The sequence below is a fragment of the Cherax quadricarinatus genome, chromosome 92, assembly GCF_038502225.1.
Source record: "Cherax quadricarinatus isolate ZL_2023a chromosome 92, ASM3850222v1, whole genome shotgun sequence".
NCBI classification, from domain to species: Eukaryota; Metazoa; Arthropoda; class Malacostraca; order Decapoda; family Parastacidae; genus Cherax; species Cherax quadricarinatus.
This window is the reverse complement of record NC_091383.1, coordinates 82,919-107,243: the sequence shown is the minus strand read 5'-3', so window position 1 is coordinate 107,243 and position 24,325 is coordinate 82,919.

Here is a 24,325-nt window from a genome sequence, read left to right as displayed (position 1 = left end):
TTATTCCATGTCCCTCATACATCGTCCTTCCCGGCACCCCATACTGACCTCTCGCAACAACTCTATCTATCACGCACTTCAGCCTGTTCCCCAAGATTTTTGCGAATATCTTATAATCAGCACATAACAACGACAACGCCCTGTAGTTCTGCACTGTAGTAGGGCCTTCCCCTTTTGGGATCAAAACTACTACTGCGGTACGCTGCAACTCACCCATCCTCCCCTCACTTTTCATCACATTCATCAGGTTCACTAAAAAATCCTTCAACACACTCCAATGCTTCACATAGAATTCACAAGGTAACCCATCTATACCTGGCGCTTTACCTCTCGCCATATTCTCCAAAGCTCTCCATACCTCCCCCTCTTCAATATCCCCTCCCAATGCCATACGATCACTTCCACTCAGCACACAAGATACATTCTCTCCCAATCTCTCCAAATCCTCACCGTTCACTCCTACACTCCGCAAATATTTTCCAAACCAACTATCCATAAAACCACTCATACCCTCAGTAGTTCTCAACTCCTGACCCTTCGTATACCCACCTAAGTTCTCGTGTACTACCAGCTTATCAATTTCCATTGCCAACCTGCGTCTCCGCTGTCCCCGTAACACACAGGCTGACGGCCTGTCACCCCAAATCGCCTCCTCTAACCCACCTTGCACCCTCGCCTCATCAAATCTCTCATTGTGCATATCCCTTATCTGCCACTTTAATGCTTCAATTTCCTCCATTGGATACACACCTGTCACAGCACCCCTCTGATAACAACCCTGCAACCGCCCCTCTAAATACTGTTGAAGCCCATATGTCATCCATGCCTCATTCTTTCCCCTTCGCACATAATATTGCCTGATCCTCGTCTTCGCAACCCCATCCCACCACCCCAATAAATCGCTTGCACTCTTACCCCCACCCCATAAGTCCTCCCACATACTGTCAAAATCCCCTCCCTCCACCCCCTCACCCAGTAGTCGTACATTCAGCTTCCAGTACCCCAAATATCTCTTAGGCAAACCGTCCCAATTTAAATCAGCATAAACCGCCCTATGATCTGAATAAACGACATTCACCGTCTGCACCCGCGTCACCCTCACTCCCCTTGTCACATACAACCTATCTAATCGTGCAGCATATCCCTTTCTATGAAAAGTGTGCTCTATCTCGCAATCCCCTCCATCAACTATATCCCTCAATCCCACACCTCTCAATAGATCCCCTAAACCTGCCAAAAAACACCCTGCCCCTCTCGGTTCCACATCCTTCCTGCGCACCACACAGTTCCAGTCGCCACCAACTATTGTCACTGACGGTAATGACCGCAAATAATATACCAATACGTTATTCACAAATTCATTCTTTACCCTTACATCATTCTCAGCCGGCACATACACACAAACGACTGCCATCCGCTCACCTCTCCACCACCCATCTATTCTTAACACACGACCCCCCCCCCTTCACTCCTAAGAACAACAAACGGGCTCGTCTCTCGGATCAGGATTCCCACCCCTCCCTTCATTCGCTCCGAATACATCACAAACACTCTGTACCCATCCACCTCCAATTCCTTTCCCAGCTTGAAATTATGTTCCTGCACAAAAACAATGTCTATAGCATAACGTCTTAAAAATCCCTTTACCCACAGACGCTTCTCACTCGCACACAATCCATTAATATTCACTGTCATGCACCGGAAACCTACTTATGTGATTTCACCCTCTGCCCCTTTTCACCTTTCACTGACACGCTTTCAGCGTGTCTGCTTCGTCCACTTTTCTCTCCACTGCCCACTGGTGGCTTCCCCTGATCCAACACCTTACCAGGCGTACCTTTAGCACTCCCACGCACCACATCAACCCACGGCTTTTTCCCCGGTCTCTGTGCCGGGGTTAAAACATCATCCGAGTCGGAATATGTCGCCGCCCTCTTACGGTTGACACACTCTGCATCCATTTCTAACTCACTGGATGCCTCCCTGTGAATCTCAGCAGTCACCTCAATCACTTCCACCACTCCTGGCGAGTCAACTGCCATGTTCGCCAATCGTCCAAGTTCCTCATCTTCAATCTGCACAGTACTCCTCACCATACTCAAGTGATCCTCAGAAACCTGCTTCTCAAAGGATTTTTCCTGCACGTTCACCATTAGGCCTCCCTCTACCCGCACGTCACCAATCTGCACAGTCTTCCCGTTCTCCAAGGCAGATGCCTCACTTCCCACTAACTGTGACAGTGATGGGCTGGTACCCACCAGTGGCAGCTCACGCTCCACTTCCTCACTCCAGGAAGTGCCACTTCCATGTACAGGTGCCTCATCAGCATGACCCACCTCTGGTTCTGGCTCTTTCACCATCTCACTACCTAGGTCCTTTCTCCGCTGCCATCTCCCACACTGGGCCGCCATATGGTCATATGCACCACATAACCTACACGTCTTCTGCTGCCCAGCGTAGTACACCATTACCTGTGTCCTAAATGCGTCCAGTATGACGTAAGACGGGATGGCATGCCTCAACTCCATCTTGATCGTGAACGTACCATCCGGCAAGCCGGCATACGCCCCATCCGTCCATTTACCAGCCATAGCCAGGTGTACAGGTCCATACTGTTCAAATACATACCGCAGATCATTCTCGTCCGCCTCAAATGGCACATTTCGGATTTTCACCCATGTGTAATGCTTAGACACGTCGATTAGGCGAACACGTATCGCTGAATTAACATCCACGCTCCTGTCCTGGTACTTGTCAACCAGCCGTTCATACACTCCAGCTGAACTCAGCTTGACGAAAATACGATAGGCACCATTTAGTGCCACACCATACAGTTCTTGATCCGCAACACCATAGGTGTCACGGATAATTTGCGGTAAAAGCACTTGTGCAGACTGAGGCGTTATTGCACCACGCAATAATTCAATGCACACCGTGTGCAAACGCCTTCTCACAGACTGCGCCATGTTGTGAAAATATGTCTCCTCCAATGGCCAGCAGAGGGCAGTAGTCACACGTCCGCACTCTGCGCAGGTCAAGCGGCGAATGATGACTTCATTAGAATTACGAGTATGTGGCAAACGAGTCTTTGGGCTCATGTCCAGGGCGTTTCAAATACCAAGGTTCAAGCTAAGTTAACACATTAACAAGACTGTTAGTACCTTAGTAATTAACAAGTGACAACCATCCCCCTACAGTGGCGTCGCTAGGGTTGGTGTCACCCACATGAAATCAAAGGGTGGGGGGATGGGGGAGTAAATTCCAGTTATATCACTACTGCATGACCAGTTACGTCACTACTGCATGACCAGTTACGTCACTACTGCATGACCAGTTATGTCACTACTGCATGACCAGTGACTAATGTTTAACAATGAGAACGTTTAAAGGCCATAAACCGAACAGAATACTTCTCAACTTTATTAACGATAATGTGGAAAATACTGTATACATTTTCCAGAAATTCAGTATTTATATGTAAATAGATGGCCATACTGTATTTAATAATATTTGTCATAGAAAACAGAAAGCCTGCGTCTGAGCAGACAAGACTCGCCATCTTGGTTTTGAATTTGGATTACAAACGTTGGTGTAATGGGAAGAATTTTTCGTGCTCTAGAGGTTAAAATTGTGTTGACACCTCTCAAATAGGAGGCGAAATTGGTGGATGTGCATTCCTGCATAACTTGAGATATCAGACGACTGGACAAGACAGCTCCAGGAACCTCAGATAAGCTCTCTAGATTTGTGTATAATTCTGGCCAGTGTTTTCATAAATTTAGTTAGTGAGGTTTTTCTGAGTATGATACAACTTAACCCTTTATCCAGTACATTATTATTATTATAATCAAAAAGAAGCGCTAAGCCACAAGGGCTATACAGCGCTGCAGGGTAGGGAAGGAAGCAAGGGAATTGGATGGCAGAAGGGAGGGGGGATGATCAGCAGGTTACAGAAAACAGCGGGGCAGGGGATAGTACGGGGGTAGAGGGTAGCAAGAGATACAAGTAGAAAGGGCTGAAAGTATCAAAATTTGTGGAGTAAGTCAGTCGTTGTCAAAAAGTCAATGAGAGAGTCCGGATGAAAGGTGGGTCCATCAGCGAGAAGGGAAGGTAAAGAGAGAGCAGCGGGGCGAAGACGACGACAGAGGTAAATTCTGCGTGCTCGTTGATAAAGTGGGCAGTCCAACAGAATGTGGCTGACTGATAATGGAGCTTGGCAATTCTCACAGAGAGGAGCAAGACGCCTCTCCATGAGATATCCATGAGTAAGACGAGTATGGCCAATGCGAAGACGGGAGAGAGTAGTCTCCCAACCTCGACACTGGTGATAAGAAGACGGCCAGTAACCTATACTCGGTTTAATAGACTGAAGTTTGTTGCCGAGCATAGTAGACCAACGTTGTTGCCAACGGGTGTGAAGGTGGGAAGATATTACAGCAAAATAGTCCGTACATGGAATACCTCTATAAGAAACTGGTAGGTCATGTACTGCTGACCGCGCAGCAGTGTCTGCCTGTTCATTGCCCTGTACGTCAACATGACCAGGGACCCAACAAAAAACAATATCTTTATGCTTAGTAAAGATGCGGCGTAGCCAAAGTTGGATACGGAGGACTAAGGGGTGAGGTGTATCAAATTTTTGTATAGCCTGTAAAGCACTAAGGGAGTCTGAGACAACCACAAATGATGACACAGGCATAGATGCAATACGGATAAGTGCTGTAAGGATGGCATATAATTCAGCAGTAAAAATACTAGCTGAAGATAGTAAATGCCCTTGTACGACGCTGTCCGGAAACACTGCTGCGAATCCTACGCCGTCAGAAGACTTAGAGCCATCTGTGTACACAGCAATGGCATGAGAATGAGAGTGAAAGTGGTCAAGAAAAAGAGAGCGGGAAGCGACCGTAGACAGTTGGGCTTTCGAGCAAGGGAGGGAGAAAGAACAGACTCGAACAGCTGGAACTTCCCAGGGGGGTAGGGAAAAGTGTGATGCTACATGTACATAGAAAGGTGGTAGTTGAAGAGAAGACAAGAGCGAATGAAGGCGAAGAGAGAAGGGACGGAGTAAGCAGGGGCGGCGAACAAATAAAGAATGTCTACTAATATCAGTGACCATTCTATAAATGGAAGGATTGCGGAGATCATGAGAGCGTACATAGTAGCGCAGGCAATGGGCATCACGGCGATCGGATAAGGATGGAACGTTCGCTTCTGCATAGAGGCTTTCGACAGGGGAAGAGCGAAAAGCACCAAGGCATAAACGTAATCCTTGGTGATGAATGGGGTTAAGGCTAGAGAGAGTAGCAGGAGATGCCGCTGAATAGATCTGGTCACCATAATCAAGTTTCGATAAAATAAGGGTGGAATGTAGGTGAAGGAGGGTTCGACGATCAGCTCCCCACGAAAGATGAGCAAGGGTTTTAAGAAGGTTCAGCCGGCTGTGACAAGTTGCCTTCAGAGAGGTAATGTGAGGTTTCCAGGATAACCTACGATCAAAGAGGAGGCCCAGAAACTTGACTGTATCACGTTCAGGGATACGTGAGCCATAGAGGTACAAAGGATGATCAGAGATGACAGAGCGTCTAGTGAAAGTGATTTGGTGGGTTTTAGTGCTGGAAAATTTAAACCCATGTGTGGTGGCCCAATTGGAAACACGGTCGACTGCATGCTGGAGAGAAACTGTAAGGAGGTGACAGTCAGCGCCTGCACAGGCAATAGCGAAGTCATCAACATAGAGTGATGACCAAATATTTGATGGAAGACTAGAGGCCAAATCATTAATAGCAAGGAGAAAAAGTGTTGTGCTCAGAACACATCCCTGGGGGACACCTTCAGCTTGGATAAAGTCCGGGGAGAGCACATTATTAACCCGAACACGGAAATGCCTGTCAGTTAAAAAGTTCTTAAGGAAGGATGGTAGATTGCCTCGAAGGCCTAAGGAGTGGGCTTGGGCTAAAATATTATACCTCCAAGTTGTGTCATATGCCTTCTCAAGATCAAAAAATATGGCAATAACTGAGTGGTTATTCGCAAAGGCATTACGAACATACGTATCCAAGCGCAGTAAGGGGTCTATGGTAGAACGTCCCTTACGAAAGCCATATTGACGAGTGGAGAGACTGTTGTGTGTCTCTAAATACCACACTAAACGTCTATTTACTAGACGTTCCATTACTTTGCAAACTGCACTGGTAAGAGCAATGGGACGATAGTGGGAGGTTTCATGTCCCGTAGTGCCTGGTTTGCGGAAAGGGAGAACAATGGCGGATTTCCACAGCTGTGGAAGAACTCCTTGTGACCAAATAAGATTGTAAAGGCGTAATAGGACTGCAAGGGCTGACTGATGTAAATGTTGTAGCATACGAATATGAATGTCGTCGGGCCCAGCTGCCGATGATCGACAAGCTGAGAGTGTTGCCTCCAGTTCTTGAAGTGTAAAAGGCACATTATACTGTTCTTCTCTGAGAGAAGAAAAGTCCAAGGGTGCTAACTCTCTGGCAGACTTTGAGGAAAGAAATGAGGGGCATAGATGGAGTCCCTGAGAAATACGGACCAGATGATTGCCAATTTCATTGGCAACATCTAGTGGGTTTGCTATATCAACACCGGCAACCCGCAGAACAGGAGCCGGGTCAGGAGAATATTTACCACTCAGTTTTCGTACTTTTTTCCAGACTGCACTCATAGAGGAAGCAGAGGTGATGGTGGAGACATAATCTCGCCAGCAAGTGCGTTTAGCGTCACGGATGACACGGCGAGCGATCGCACGCTTCTGTTTAAAATCAAGGAGTCGCTCTGTGGTTCTATTGTACCGGTACCTGCCCCATGCAGCGCGTTTCAAACGTACTGCACGAGCACAAGCAGGAGACCACCAAGGCACGCATTTCTGAGAATGCCTGCTCGAAGTTTGGGGTATAGAATGAGAAGCTGCGGTGAAAACGGAGGATGAGAAGAGGTGTAAAAGCTCATCGATGGAGGACGAAGAAGGAACCTCTTTAAAAACAGTCAGGTGTGAGTAAAGGTTCCAATTTGCCCGATTAAATTGCCAGCGTGGGGTGCGAAGAGGTGGCGAATATGAAGGGGAAGTAAGAATGATTGGGAAATGATCACTGTCATGTAAGTCCGGGAGAACAGACCAAGTAAAGTCTAATGCGGCGGAGGAAGAGCAAACTGAGAGATCGATGCAAGAGAGAGTATGAGTCCGAGGATCAAAATGGGTGTGAGTACCTGTATTTAAAACATGGAGGGGGTGGGTGGCAAGAAAAGCCTCTAACTGAATTCCACGGGAATCACAGTGAGACCCTCCCCAGAGGAAATGGTGGGCATTAAAATCACCAAGTAACAGAATTGGTGGCGGTAATGACGAAACAAGGAAGGCAAAATCCGGAATAGATAATGCCCGAGAAGGAGAGAGATATAAAGAACAGAGCGTATACCACCTATGTAAGTGGATACGGGCTGCTGTGTAATGCAGCGAAGTATGAACAAATAGCTGATGGTACGGAATATCAGTGCGGAGAAGAAGGGCACTTTCATTAAAGGTCCCATCAGGAAAAGGATCTGAAGAATACAATAAATTATAGCCTGAGATGTGAGAAATAACAGCAGAGTGTAATTTTGGTTCCTGTAAGCAAACACCAACAGGGGCAAACTGGGAGAGTAACATCTGAAGCTCACCCCGATTACCCCTGAGGCCACGTATATTCCACTGTAAAAAGGCCATGAATGGCAATGATAAAGATACTTGAAATCCGCAGGTAAGGGTTCCTACGGACTAGGAGGGTTAGAAAAGTCCACATGCGGAGGCAGTGGAAAATGTTCAAGCAGCGAAGGAACGGTGCGCTGTGAAGAAAGGAGTTGCGCAGATGGAGCAGAGGAGAGAGAAAGAGCGGAAGGTGGATCAGTGTCCATTGATGGTTTGGTCTCTGCAATATATTCAGAGATTGCTTCAAGTGTTTCAGAATTCAGAGATGTCGTATGGGAGACAATATTGGGAATGGTAGGGGGAGGATGAGTAAAGATTGGAACTGTATTGGACTGTACCAAGGTAGGGGGGGGCGAAAGGGTGGAGGGAACTGGAGAAGCGTGGCAGGGGACAGAAGAGACAGGAACCTGGGAGGTGGCAGAAGAGGAAGAAACTTGGGAGGGAACAGGGGAGGAAGGTACATTACGAGGAGGAGGGTGAACCTCTGCACTTGTAACTGAGCCAGTGAGAGGGGAAGAACTAGGGACAGAGACAGGGAGGGTAAAATGAGGAGGTGGAAGATGGGTAGGAGGTGTTACCGGACCTTTTTTTGACTTTTGAGAAGTAGAGGGACGATTGGGAAGAGGTGTCGTACGAGGTCTCGTCGATACTGAGGCTTGTAAGAGAGAACTCGAAGAAGCGAGATTAGACTGAGGCGTTGAAGTAGGGACGTCTGAGCCGAGGACAGCAAAAGGATTAGATACAGGAGTGATTATGGGAGAGGTAACCACAGAGGTGGGTGTAGAAGATGGGATACCAGAAGTGGGGGGACGTTTTGAAACACGGGAATAAGAAACACGTGGGAGTCTCCCTTGGAGGCGGAGATGAGAAACTGCCATGGCATAAGGGAGACCTTCTGTCTCTTTGAGGTAACGGATTTCCCGCTCGTTTAAATAGACCTGACAACGGCGAGAGTACGAAGGGTGAGCCTCATGACAGTTAAGGCAAGAGGGAGATCGATTGCAAGACGTATTAGAATGGTCATCGGCACCACAGACTGGGCATTCGGCGATAGATCTGCAATATTTCGCTGGATGGCCAAATCGCCAGCAATTTCTACACTGTTGTGGTGTAGGGATCACCTTTCGAACTTGTAACCGATGTCCTGCTATATAAACTGAGGATGGGAGTTCTCGGCTGTCAAAAGTTAAACGAGCCACATTGCTAGGGTATCGTCTCCGCCCACGGGCAGGAAGAACGTAAGTGTCTACCTTGAGGATTGGGAGATCTTGGAGTTCCAGCTGTTCTAGAATGTCGGTGCCACATGTCTGGAAATTTTGTTGAACTATGGTATGGGGCAGAATAACGGTACCACTACAAGAATTGAGGGAATGATGTTTTTCAAGGGTGACAGGAACAGTATCTATATGGGAAAGACGAGAGAGCTCACGAGCCTGGGTAGCATTCTGTACGGTAATGATGCGCGTACCGCTCTTAAGAGCATGAAAAGAAATATCTTTACCAACATGGCGTAGGAGTGCCTTGCCAATACTATGGTCAGAAAGATAGGCAGTAGAGGAAGTTGGTCGTAAAGTGAAGAATTTAGTCCACTGTTCAGTCTGAAACTGAGCGTGGAAAGGTAGTGAAGGACGTGTCGATCTTTTCTGAGAAGAACGAGAAGGTGAAGGTGGAGAAGTATCATCAGCAGGTAATTGTCGTTGACGTTTAGGCGTGGGACCAGAGTTGGTCCGACGTGGAACGGGTCGGCGATTTGAAAATTGCCGCACCGTAGAGGGAGAGGCCGGAAGCATAGTCAGAGGAGAGCGAAGGTCTGATAAATCGAAGGAGTCAGTCGAGGCCTCAGTACCTGAAGCAGGTGAGGAAACAGCACCGGCAATAGGTACAGAGGCATGAGGAATGTCTGAAGAGTGGTCCAAAGACGAGGCGGGGTCAGAACGGGGTGCGGTATCAAGAAGGGGCCCGGGGGTACCAGGTTCATGGACTAGGGCTGCCATGGTTAGGTTACTTCTTTCTTTTTGTTTTTAAGAAAAAAAAAGAAAGAAGAAAAGAAAATAAAAATAAAAAAAAGAAAAAAAAAGGGGGGACCGGGGAGGGATAGTTCCTAGGAGGAATGAAAGGGCCAGAAATCTCCCTCCGCGCCCAAGAGGACTCGACACCGCTAGTAGCGCAGATGCAGCATGGAACCCGTGCCATACCCTACCCTTCATGCCAGTAAACCAGCAATCTGGGATAGCAACCTCACATCTGCCGAGCTACCTCGGTGGACAAAAGAGAGGGCGGCCGGATATCCGCCACAAAGCATACCTCCTTCAGCCACCACCCCCGGAATCCGAAAGGTGGCTTCCAGAGATACACCCGTCGCCCAAAAGACACCCAAAGCTACTCCGGGATACCGGAGAGGGATCGGGACATCCCTAGGCAATCCAGATTCCACGGCAAACTACGCCACCGCCAAGAAACCTCAACGGAATGGGATCGACCCCGGTGTCCTTTCCTCTACCTAGGAACTAGCGTGCCTGTGGGAGAAATCCCAAAGGACAAAAAGAGGAAGGGCAAAAGGGAGGAGTGGGGAGGAGGAGGAGGAAAGGAAAAAGGGGAGGATGGGGAGGATGGGATAGGGGAGGGGAGATTGGGGGGTAATTAGGTTCGGTCTGAGGAAGAAGACCGATAGGTCTAATTCCTCAGACCAAGAGCCTCTTCACCACGCCAAGGAGCCCCCCTTGAAGAGGAACCGGAACATTGAGAACATCTTCAACACTCGATAAACTTAAGAGCACTAATTAAAATGTAATAAAAAAAAGTTTTCTTTATCACAGTAAAGAAATGTTCAAGAATCACACACACACACAAAGGTGTTCAAAGAACACAAAAGCCCCAACTGCTGTATTTGTCAGCAGGAGACAACATTCACACTACTCGGAGCTTTAAGCTCGGGGAAAAAAAAAATGTATACCTACCCCAACCCTACTAACAATAGTAGTAATGAGACTCGTAGTCTCATTACTGCCATTATTAGTAGTTTGAGGTATGATACATTCTTGAAATTTCATGGCAAATGTACATGGCTGTCCTCTGTCGCAACAACACTCCAGTGAAGATAGACAAGAGGTGATCACAGGCTTGTCTTGTCAGAGCTGTATAGTCCTTGTGGCTTAGCGCTTCTTTTTGATTATAATAATAATTGTCTTGTCAGGTTGCTGTAATTAAAAAAGTTAGTTCCCTCCAATATACACAACCTAGCCAAACCTACTCCTAATATAGACGTCTATTTATCGTCTAAAGTTGGGGGGAGGGGAATCTTGATTTTAACAACTTTCACTACTCTCCTCTAAATCTAACCTGATCGACTTGTATAGACCTGTCACTTGAATGTAAATAGGGGAAGGGGGGTTAAACTATTTCACATACGTGCAAATTTACCAAAAAAAAATTCCCATAGCTAGATATATTATCCATAGGGGTTATACAGAGTTTTGATCCAGCATTCACCCAAGCTAAGTACCTGATGAACGCGAGGGTGCTTGCAACTGCTTGTATCAAGATGACCTTCAAGGGGTGTCTTTGTACTAGTGAAGGTATTAAATTTAACAATGAAGGTAGGATCATTAACTAAGACAACATTGTATGCCTCCTACACTTCCATGACCCTCATAGCACACTAGATTAGATAACCCGTAGTGTTGGTTGTTAATCAGTTGGAGACCTGCCGTACACCAGTTTCCTAACACACAGGCTAACATAGTGAATTCATAACCTACCTTACCTGTCAATTATGGCTGGCATCCTAGGCACAACCTGACGACCACTACATTCAAGCCCCCTCACTCAACCCTGCTGGGTTAGAAACCCAGCAAAATAAGAGGTAAATAGTCCTATTCCCACTAATACCAATCTAAATCACCCCAACTATACTCATACTGATGAGATGTTAGTCGCCAGAAAGGATTCACTAACACTTACCTGGAGTTTACCTGGAGAGGATTTCGGGGGTCAACGCCCCCGCAGCTTGGTCTGAGACCAGGCCTCACTTCAGATCACAGAGGTTTACACTATTTTCATCATTAACGTCTGCTGCCAGAAGAGTTAGACATCACTACTTACAAACTATCAAACCAACTGCAATTCTGAACGCTAATACTTTATATTCATAGGAACCTGAACGTCGCTTAAATATTCCAAAATGATGAAATTGTGTAAACTCAATCAACCAATGAACTTTGCACAGTTTGGCCAAAGGCATAAAAAACGTAGAACACCCACCACAACCACTACCCAAACCCGGAACCCACCAACATCCCCACGGAAACCACGTGCAATAACAGACTGCACACAGCTACTGAAGGTCGTTGGTGGGTTCCCAGGCCAACAGTTCTACGTAATCTATGCCTTCAGGGGAGATTACTCTCCCCTGCTATATGCATTCATAATGCATATAGCAGATTCTCCAATTCTATTAACCTAACTACCTAAATATATAAAACTACGTATGGAAACCAACAATGGAGAAGCAATTCGATCTTTTGGTTTCTCTTGACGAGTATCAAGTCAGACCAAGGGTCAAAAAGTATAATAGATCACAAGACAGGTCACCATGGAGGGGGGGAGGGTGAAATTACGAAGGGCGTCAGACGACCAAGTTTCAAAAAACAGTAGTAGTGGTATAGACAGTAGCAGTAAAAGCAGTAGTAATGATAACAATAGTAGTGTAGGTAGTACTGGTAAGATCTGCGGTAATACCAATGGTATTACCGCAAATCTTACCAGTAGTGGTAGTATTAGTACTGGCAATAATAGACCACCAACATCCCCACGGAAACCACGAGCAATAACAGACTGCACACAGCTACTGAAGGTCGTTGGTGGGTTCCCAGGCCAACAGTTCTACGTAATCTATGCCTTCAGGGGAGATTACTCTCCCCTGCTATATGCATTCATAATGCATATAGCAGATTCTCCAATTCTATACCTTATCTGCCCTACTTAACACCACCTAATTCTATAAGTTTTTGATAGAAACCAAATAACTGTAGACCTACAAAGTGTTTTATATACACCACAATTGTGCAATATATTGCAGGTATAGGCCTTACTAATTTGTAGAGCAGTGGCGGCGCAAGGGTGGATGGAGGTAAAGGTAAGATCAAGGGGTCTAGGTAAGATCAAGGGGTTCTAGGTAAGATCAAGGTGGTCTAGGTAAGATCAAGGTGGTCTAGGTAAGATCAAGGGGCTCTAGGTAAGATCAAGGGGGTTCTAGGTATGATCAAGGTGGTTCTAGGTAAGATCAAGGGGGTTCTAGGTAAGATCAAGGGGGTTCTAGGTAAAATCAAGGGGGTTCTAGGTAAAATCAAGGGGGTTCTAGGTAAGATCAAGGGGTCTAGGTAAGATCAAGGGGGTTCTAGGTAAGATCAAGGGGTCTAGGTAAGATCAAGGGGGTTCTAGGTAAGATCAAGGGGTCTAGGTAAGATCAAGGGGTTCTCGGCAAGATCAAGGGGTTCTCGGCAAGATCAAGGGATTCTAGGCAAGATCAAGGGGTCTAGGTAAGATCAAGGGGTCTAGGTAAGATCAAGGGGTCTAGGTAAGATCAAGGGGGTTCTAGGTAAGATCAAGGGGGTTCTAGGTAAGATCAAGGGATCTAGGTAAGATCAAGGGGTCTAGGTAAGCTCAAGGGGGTTCTAGGTAAGCTCAAGGGGGTTCTAGGTAAGATCAAGGGGGTTCTAGGTAAGATCAAGGGGGTTCTAGGTAAGATCAAGGGGGTTCTAGGTAAGATCAAGGGGTCTAGGTAAGATCAAGGGGGTTCTAGGTAAGATCAAGGGGTCTAGGTAAGATCAAGGGGTCTAGGTAAGATCAAGGGGTCTAGGTAAGATCAAGGGGTCTAGGTAAGATCAAGGGGTCTAGGTAAGATCAAGGGGTCTAGGTAAGATCAAGGGGTCTAGGTAAGATCAAGGGGTCTAGGTAAGATCAAGGGGTCTAGGTAAGATCAAGGGGGGTCTACAAACACTCTAAATATTGTTTTACCCTTATTCAAAATTGCCCCCCCCCCAAGACGCTTTAATACTCAATCGAAAGCGATAAACCCTCAAGGCTATACTACAGAAAATATTTCTGGGACTTCAAAGCATAAATTCCCTTGTCAGGTCCTCACAATACTAATGAAAATTGGAAGATGTGGTTAATTAAAGGTTTCTAAGGAATTATTGACTTTTTCCGGCTATAATATATTTTGTTTAAGGATGATTTACCTCGTCATGTGAAGCTAAAACTTGGGTTGCGTAGTTTTAAAAATAGGTTAGACAAATGAGTGGTTCAGAGTTGGACCTGCCTAACATGGGCCAATAGGCCTGCTTCAGTGCTCCTTTGTGTTTTAATAATGGATATGTCTGATTTAATAGGCTTTACCTACACCCAGCATCAAGACCTCTACCATTACCCTCACTACACCCAGCATCAAGACCTCTACCATTACCCTCACCACACCCAGCATCAAGACCTCTACCATTACCCTCACTACACCCAGCATCAAGACCTCTACCATTACCCTCACTACACCCAGCATCAAGACCTCAACCATTACCCTCACCACACCCAGCATCAAGACCTCTGCCATTACCCTCACCACACCCAGCATCAAGACCTCTGCCATTACCCTCACCACACCCAGCATCAAGACCTCTACCATTACCCTCACTACACCCAGCATCAAGACCTCTACCATTACCCTCACTACACCCAGCATCAAGACCTCTACCATTACCCTCATCACACCCAGCATCAAGACCTCTACCATTACCCTCACCACACCCAGCATCAAGACCTCTGTCATTACCCTCACCACACCCAGCATCAAGACCTCTACCATTACCCTCACCACACCCAGCATCAAGACCTCTGCCATTACCCTCACCACACCCAGCATCAAGACCTCTGCCATTACCCTCACCACACCCAGCATCAAGACCTCTACCATTACCCTCACCACACCCATCATCAAGACCTCTACCATTACCCTCACCACACCCAGCATCAAGACCTCTACCATTACCCTCACAACACCCAGCATCAAGACCTCTACCATTACCCTCACCACACCCAGCATCAAGACCTCTACCATTACCCTCACCACACCCATCATCAAGACCTCTACCATTACCCTCACCACACCCAGCATCAAGACCTCTACCATTACCCTCACCACACCCAGCATCAAGACCTCTACCATTACCCTCACCACACCCAGCATCAAGACCTCTACCATTACCCTCACCACACCCATCATCAAGACCTCTACCATTACCCTCACCACACCCAGCATCAAGACCTCTACCATTACCCTCACCACACCCAGCATCAAGACCTCTACCATTACCCTCACCACACCCAGCATCAAGACCTCTACCATTACCCTCACCACACCCATCATCAAGACCTCTACCATTACCCTCACCACACCCAGCATCAAGACCTCTACCATTACCCTCACCACACCCAGCATCAAGACCTCTACCATTACCCTCACCACACCCAGCATCAAGACCTCTACCATTACCCTCACCACACCCATCATCAAGACCTCTACCATTACCCTCACCACACCCAGCATCAAGACCTCTACCATTACCCTCACCACACCCAGCATCAAGACCTCTACCATTACCCTCACCACACCCAGCATCAAGACCTCTACCATTACCCTCACCACACCCATCATCAAGACCTCTACCATTACCCTCACCACACCCAGCATCAAGACCTCTACCATTACCCTCACCACACCCAGCATCAAGACCTCTACCATTACCCTCACCACACCCAGCATCAAGACCTCTACCATTACCCTCACCACACCCATCATCAAGACCTCTACCATTACCCTCACCACACCCAGCATCAAGACCTCTACCATTACCCTCACCACACCCAGCATCAAGACCTCTACCATTACCCTCACCACACCCATCATCAAGACCTCTACCATTACCCTCACCACACCCAGCATCAAGACCTCTACCATTACCCTCACCACACCCAGCATCAAGACCTCTACCATTACCCTCACCACACCCAGCATCAAGACCTCTACCATTACCCTCACCACACTAAACTATCTCAGTATATTAACCAGGTAGATTAACACAGAACTACACAAGTCAGGATAACATCAATGGCATTATTAGGGTATTTACACACCCCCAGGATGCTGCAGTGTTCCTCTATGTGAACAGTGCCAGTGGATACAAGGGAACATGCCCACTTGTACCCGGGATCGAATCTCGGTTCTTCAGTTGACGCCACTACCAACCGAGCCATGATATATCACACACATCATCCCAGCTTCCTACAATCTTGCAGGATGGGTATACACTACATAATACCGCACTAACTCAAACTTCCGAACATCTAATCAGTCTTCAGTTTAAGCTTTACAACCCATTTCTCCAATTTTTATCTCTGTCCCATTCAAGGTAACCTATAGAATACATTCTTCATTATTTCCTGGACAGAGATTTCATCTCTGGTCGGGAGATAAATTAATATTTCCCACTAAGCTACTTTTGATATCAGTTCCTTACAATCTTTCCTATATTCTCCCCACCACCTTCCCACTTAATACAATTACTATCTGCCTCAATAACCAAACTTTAGTGGACTTATAACCTGGAAATACCTTACAAGTGAGCCCCGCCCACCTCTGACGACGTCTCCAACTGCTGCATCTCCATATAACACTAAATGTTATGGGTCAGACAATTTACTAACGTGGTTGTCTCCACTTCTCAGACTGGTCAGTGTTGCCGTGTTGATCAATGTTGCCGTGCTGATCAGTGTTGCCGTGCTGATCAGTGTTGCCGTGCTGATCAGTGTTGCCGTGCTGATCAGTGTTGCCGTGCTGATCAGTGTTGCCGTGCTGATCAGTGTTGCCGTGCTGATCAGTGTTGCAGCAGACGCAGCCAGGCACAGCCAGGCACAGCCAGGCACAGCCAGACACAGCCAGGCACTGCCAGGCACTGTCAGGCACAGCCAGACACAGCCAGGCACAGCCAGGCACAGCCAGACACAGCCAGACACAGCCAGACACAGCCAGGCACAGCCAGGCAGTGCCAGGCACAGCCAGACAGCACTCCTCAGTTATCACACCTGAAACACATTAACATACACATTATAACCATGAACATTACACATTTATAGGTAAACATTACCATGTAATATAAACTAGTAACATTACTGATATAAACATTAACATAGCAAGTAAAGTTTTTTGTATAATAAATATTTCTTTCACATAAAGCTGATGACTAACACTTTGTTTACATGGAAGTCTATCTGGATCACAAGGCGCAAGTTCCTTGGATCAAGAGACCAAGTTATTTTTCAATAATGGAAAAAAGTAGCCCAGAACTGGATACACCATTATGGGTTATGTAACACCTAGTGTGAGAGTTATTGTTTGATCCGAGGAAGGGGAGTAGCTCCAGTTCCACGCATAAAAAACCTCTCCACTAACGTCAATCACCCCCCCCCCCCCTCCAAGACATTAGACCCCAAAGAAAATTAGTATTATTAAAATATTAATAATTTGTTGGCCAAACTGGTGGTGGGGACCAGGAGCTGCAGCTCAACTCTGTTGTTATACTGACAAATGCGTCACCAGACAATACTTACGTTATTTAGGTGTATTAAAAGAATGAGGAAGCGGTAAAGCGGCGGAGTTGGCAGGGGGAGGAGCAACACATCTCTCCTGTATGACCACTGAAGTTCAACTGACCTTTAGTGACCTTGAGGTTGGTCACTGTCCTGGCCTTCACTATAACACCATCACTGATAACCTGACTAACTCTGACTACCACCACTAGATGGCACTACTACACCACCACTAGATGGCACTACTACACCACCACTAGATGGCATTACTACACCACCACTAGATGGCACTACTACACCACCACTAGATGGCACTACTACACCACCACTAGATGGCACTACTACACCACCACTAGATGGCACTACTACACCACCACTAGATGGCACTACTACACCACCACTAGACGGCATTACTACACCACCACTAGATGGCACTACTACACCACCACTAGACGGCATTACTACACCACCACTAGACGGCTGTGAAGGCTTACTCAGCCCTATAACAACTTCAGACAGTATTACTCAGGCTGGCTCCTCCTCAGGAAAATTAATGAATAGAAAAAGAAATAATAATTCACAAAGATAAACACTATTTATTAAATCAAACATAAAACAACAAAACATGAAAGGTATATCCTATTTGAAAGAAAAATGAAAAATTAAATGAATAAAATAACATTTGAACTCAACACTAATATCTACAATGGTGTCTGGTGTTGGTGACACTGTTGTTGAAACCATAGCCGTTGCTGATGATAAGGGGGGGGGTCGCAGGTGTTGGTGGCCATCCACTGGCTAGTTCTTCACAGTATACCAGTGAGTATTCTATCCCGATGACAGGAAAGCAGGTTCTTTACGGCTGCAATGCTGTGGAGTTACGTCCTGCAATTTCATACAGGTGCACAGGTACTTCAATACAACCTGGAGAAGTCTCTGGACGTTAGTCCTTCTCCTGTTCTACTCGTTGATTGCCAGGTGACCCTCTCTGACATCCAAGCTGGAAAGATAGACAGGTTACCCACTGCTTAAATAATCACTCTTCATGGTAGTGTACAATATTCAAAAGACGTGGTGATTATTACAACAGTCAACCTAGAGCAAGACTGAAAGGACTAAGTTTATTATTGGTCAAAAGTGAAGCTTTCAACCAATAAATCCACTAGAATACAAGGCAGGCATGTACTTACAGTAGAGTTGGGAGCTGTGAGTCTAGTGATTTACTGTTTAACCAGAGCCCCACACGTCACCTTTCGGGGGGGGGAGAAGAGGGAGGGGAAGGGATAGCGGGAGCTAGACTGACCCTACCTTAACAAGTAGCCGGCAGACAAACTATCAATTTCAGGGAGGGGGAGAAAAGGCGGGAAAAACGGGAGATTGACTTACCCTACCTTAACTAGAAGCTGGCAGTGAAACTACTGATACTATATATATTCCTTCTATACCCTCTCTATTGAACTTTTCCCTCACAATGGCATTACTACACCACCACTAGATGGCACTACTACACCACCACTAGACGGCATTACTACACCACCACTAGATGGCATTACTACACCACCACTAGATGGCACTACTACACCACCACTAGACGGCATTACTACACCACCACTAGATGGCACTACTACACCACCACTAGATGGCATCACTGTCAGTACTACTCATGGTGGAGCGCTCAACCCGTGGGGGGTCATGGACCACCTGGGAGGATAAGTTCACTCCCAGGTGGTATAGATCACATTCCTTGGATATGATCTATACCACCACCCTGGCCCCTTGGGGGGAGGCCGGGGCACTTTAGGTTTGGGGGGCCTCAACACGGAAATTAAATTGAATTACAAATAAGAAATGAACTAAAATAAATGATAAACAACAGTTTTTGAAAAAAAATATGTTAGGTTTCGAAGAAGACATCTGATTTTATTTTTCTCAATTTTATTGACTTTAAGAATAACTGACTATAATTTTCAGTGTGTAATATACATTCCATCTACACTATGTAATAATTACCGATGTGTATTTATTTATATCTTTGGTGTCACACTCGGTATCCATCTATATGGTGGTAGTTGACCAAAAGGATACATGGTTTCTGTGACTCACGAAATCGTAATGACACGATTGCAAACCCGCTGTCATAGAGTCTCATAGTGGCTAACGCAACGGGCTGGAGTTTTGAGACTCTATGACCGCGGGTTCAATCCCGGCCGGGGTATGGTATGGTTTCTCTGACAGGAAACAATATGACTGGGTCTGAATCACATGGTGGGGCTTCACTGTCCTTGTCTACCCCTCAAGGAAGGTTCCTTGATGTTGGTGACGGGCTCTTGATTTAGGGAATTGGATCTGTGCTCCAGTTCCCAGAATTAAGCCTGAATGCCTTCCACATCCCCCCCCCAGGCGCTGTATAATCCTCCGGGTTTAGCGCTTCTCCTTTGATTATAATAATAATAAAATGTCCTGGTCTACACAAGTATCTGTAGAATGTTGTTGTGGTGATTTATCACCTTTACTATCTTGATTTGATATGTTCTTTTTATTTTCTGCAGATGTACTTGGGAATGCAAGTAGGTCCTCAGAAGAAACATCATCTGGTATGGTACTGGTTCTTCATTAGTAGTTTCTATGTTTTCCACTACAGAAGCAGAGAAAAATTCTGTAAGGCATTTTGTCTTTGCCAAGATCACAGTACAGTGGACCCCCGGTTAACGATATTTTTTCACTCCAGAAGTATGTTCAGGTGCCAGTACTGACCGAATTTGTTCCCATAAGAAATATTGTGAAGTAGATTAGTCCATTTCAGACCCCCAAACATACACGTACAAACGCACTTACATAAATACACTTACATAATTGGTCGCATTCGGAGGTAATCGTTATGCGGGGGTCCACTGTATTTCTTTCGCTTGATTCTTTGGAAATCTTTATTTTTCTGAGCTCCTGACAGCTGAATTTTTCATGGCCTGGTGGCAAAAGCTTTCGCTTCACATGGTGAGGGTCTGGGTTTGATTCCCAGTGAAGGGGTGGAAACATCGGACGTGTTTCCTTACACCGGTTGTCCATGTTCACCCATCAGTATGATGGGTACCTGGGTGTTAGTCGGTTGGTGTGGGCTGCATCCTGGGACAAAACTGACCTAACTTGCCCGAAATGCTCTGCAATACAAGGGGCTTTCTGTATAGTAATATGTCACTGATGTCAGCTAGGTCTGTATACCTTGTACATGCACTTGTAGTAAATAAAGACATTAACCAGAAATAGCCCTTCTGAGGTCAACATAGCCAATCAAAACTATACACACAATACATAGCTACCTTGCACACAGAGAGACACACACACACAAGCGTGCACACCCTGGTCACCTCTGACCTCATGGTCAGAGGTGACACTAACTGACACTAACCAGAAATAGTCAAGTTATTAAATTTGGAGATGGGGTGGGGAGCACTTTTTCTTTCTATTTTCTGATGCCCCCACACACACTTTATTTGTTAATTCCTTTTATTAATTAAACTAAATTTCTTACTATTACATTTTGATATAAAGGAAGTCCTTCGTCTGGGGGCCCATCTGGCAGGAGGGGCCCGGGGAAGTTGCCCCCTTTATAAATCAGGCCCTGTATGAGGTGATCAGTCTCTCAGCCTTCAGTGGAGGCATGTATACTTTAATATAAGAGGTCTGGTCACATGCCTGTGATTTAAGATGAGGGACTGATTACCTCATCATTCCTTCTACTGTTTTCAATGTTATTTTCACCTGTATTTGACTGAAGAAATGTTAGCAATTACAATATTATCATCAAAACTAAGCACTAAACCCACAAGGGTCATACAATGCTGTGATAATAATTGTTGGTTGTGAGCATGTTCACCTGCCTTGGTCACACACTATCGTCTAGAAAAAAAACCACGGTACGTGCAGGGATGAGCTCGCAGTGAGTCATAAAACTCCAGACTGACATGTTAGCAATCGCGTCATTACAATTTCTTGAGTCAGTATTGTCTAGAAATATATGCAAAATATTTATAGGTCCCAGCAATGTAAGTGCTGGAACCTCCTAAGCACGGTGTTAGACAAGTGTGTCACTGTACACTGCTGATGGTGCAGTTACTCAATATTGCTGTTCATGCACTGCTTCAGTGCATGTTTTCTGATTTGTTGTCACTGTTACATATAAACATGTCTGAGCCAGCTAGCCCAGCCCAGTCCAGCCTGGCCTGGCCCAGCCCAGCCCGGCCTGGCACAGCCAAGCCCAGCCCGGCCAGCTAGCCAGCCAGTTCTATTATGATAACAGACAATTCTATTATAACAGACAATTCTATTATGATAATAGATAATTCTATTATGATAATAGATAATTCTATTATGATAATAGATAATTCTATTATGATAATAGACAATTCTATTATGATAATAGACAATTGTATTATGATAACAGACAATTCTATTATGATAACAAACAATTCTGTTATGATAAGACAATTCTGTTATGATAACAGACAATTCTGTTATGATAACAGACAATTCTGTTATGATAACAGACAATTCTGTTATGATAACAGACAATTCTGTTATGATAACAGACAATTCATTTATAATAAGAGACAATTCTATTACGATCATGGATTTTTTTCAGCACAGTGGTCACCTGCCACTAAGGTAGAGTGATCAGGGAAAAGAAAAATCTTCAACCATCATTCGTTTAATTACTCTCATAAAAAAATATTCTCGTTATTTAGATTTAATGGACAATGGATTTTAATGGACATGTGAGAGTTCACTTTTACAAAAAAAAGGGATGAGAGCTCTTATGAGCACGGCTATTATGACCAGAGCTCTCATGAGTCAGTGTCAAATGAGAGGCTTATTTCAAGAGAAAAACAGCTCCAATTCCTTAACCCGTAAACGGTCCAAGCAGATCTACGTTCACATGTGTAGTGCTACAAAAGTAGATCTAAGTTTTTTACATATTTTCAAATGTAACAAAAAAAAAAGTAGATCAAAGTTTTTTTTACACATTTTCAAATGTAAAAAAACAAAAAGATCTACTTGTTTTACATACTTTCAAATGTTGTAAAAACGTATATATACGTTTGGACCGTTTACGGGTTAAATCAAGAGCCCTTCAGGAGCATTGAGGCACCACTTTGAAGGTTAGTAATTAATAAATTCTCCACCACCAAACAATATACAATATATAATAATGTTCTCACCTATACTGATTTCCTCTCTTATAGAACAATAATAATTACTATATTATTAATTCTTCTTCTTTCAACACACCGGCCATATCCCACCGAGGCAGGGTGGCCCCCCCCCCAAAAAAAAAAAAATTATCTTTTTAAATTTAGTAATATATACAGGAGAAGGAGTTACTGGTCCCTTACTCCCGGCATTTTAGTCGCCTTTTATGACACGCAAGGCTTACGGAGGAAGAATTCTGTTCCACTTCCCCATGGAATATTATTATTATTATTATTCTTACACAGGCTGTCTCTTGCCAAGATTGAATGACCTAAACAAAGAGAAATCATTTACTATCATTCAGTCAATAGCTGTCTTGCCAGAAGTGAACAGACGTCACAAACATTATTACTACAATTATTATTACTATTACTACTGTTGTTACTTATCATGGGGAAGCATTCAACCCCTAGAGCTTATAGAGCCCCTGGGAAATAGGAGGTAATCTGTTTGATCCAAGGGGAAGGGAGGCTCCAATTCCTTAGATCAAAAGCAATAGGCCTGTAAAAGATTTTGAGAGCCTATTCTACTCCTGAAGCTTCACCTAAGGGCTTAATATTGAAAATAAATTTAAATTCAGATATATGGAGGGTTGAGGGGTTGTCAAGGTGGTTTGGCAGGTAGATATGGATTGAGGTTGACAGGGATCAACCCAGGAATGACTGGATGGGAGGGGGTAAAAGAGGTTTTAAGCCTTAAGGGATTGAGAATCCAGCAGGCCTGTGTGAGCATGTTAGGAGTCAATGGATTATTACAATCATGAGGGACCACTAAACCTGTAGGGATTATACAGCACCTGTGGGGGCGGGGATTGAAGGCATATAGTCTCAATTCAGGGAACTGGAGCACATATCCAATTCCCTAGAACAAGAGCCTCTCATCAGCATCAAGGAACCTCCTTTGAGGGGAGGAGTGAATGGAGATAAGTGGTTCTTAATGAACTTGCTGTTGGAGTGTGAGCAAGGTAACTTTTATGAAGGACTTCAGAGAGACCAATTAGTTGGACTTGAGTCATGGAGGTGGAAAGGAGTGCGCCTGCAATCTGAAGGAAGGGCAGGGTTGTTGCATTCAGAGGGGTAATCTAACCATTACATCAGCACACTCCTGAAAAGATGACAACTGAACGAATGATGGTGGATGTTTTCCACTCTGGGTCACCATATACTGGCAGGAGACAACCTCTGAGTTAAAAAAAATGCAAAAAAACTACACATATCTGTTGGAAAAATGCTGTAAATTGTCCACAGAGAAGGTATTATTTTCGTCTTTATTTGATAACATTGCTGTAGTGTGCACTCACTACACATTTGATAAGTATTCAATTATTATTACATTTACAAAAAACATTACTTTCTTGTGTAAGAAAGGTGCTATTATTGATAATTTACTGTAAAAACGTAACTTATTTGCTTAATCCTATCATTATCACTACCAATACATAAATCTTTTAATTTATTAAACAAAATCCTCAATATCATCATCCCTATCATCATCACTATCATCATCACTGCCAATACTCAAGTTTTCTAATTCATCAAACAAGTCATCTCCATCAGCCATTCCCTTCTTTAATTCATCAAGTTTGTGTTGAGCGTTTCTCATGAATTCATCTAAGGAGAGGGGTGTCGACTCTGCATTTTCTTCTTTGTTCTCAACTGTTTCACTTCCTGTATCATCTGTTGTTTCTTTCTTCACCTTCTTCTTCTTTTTACCTTTAAGTTTATCAACATATCTGAA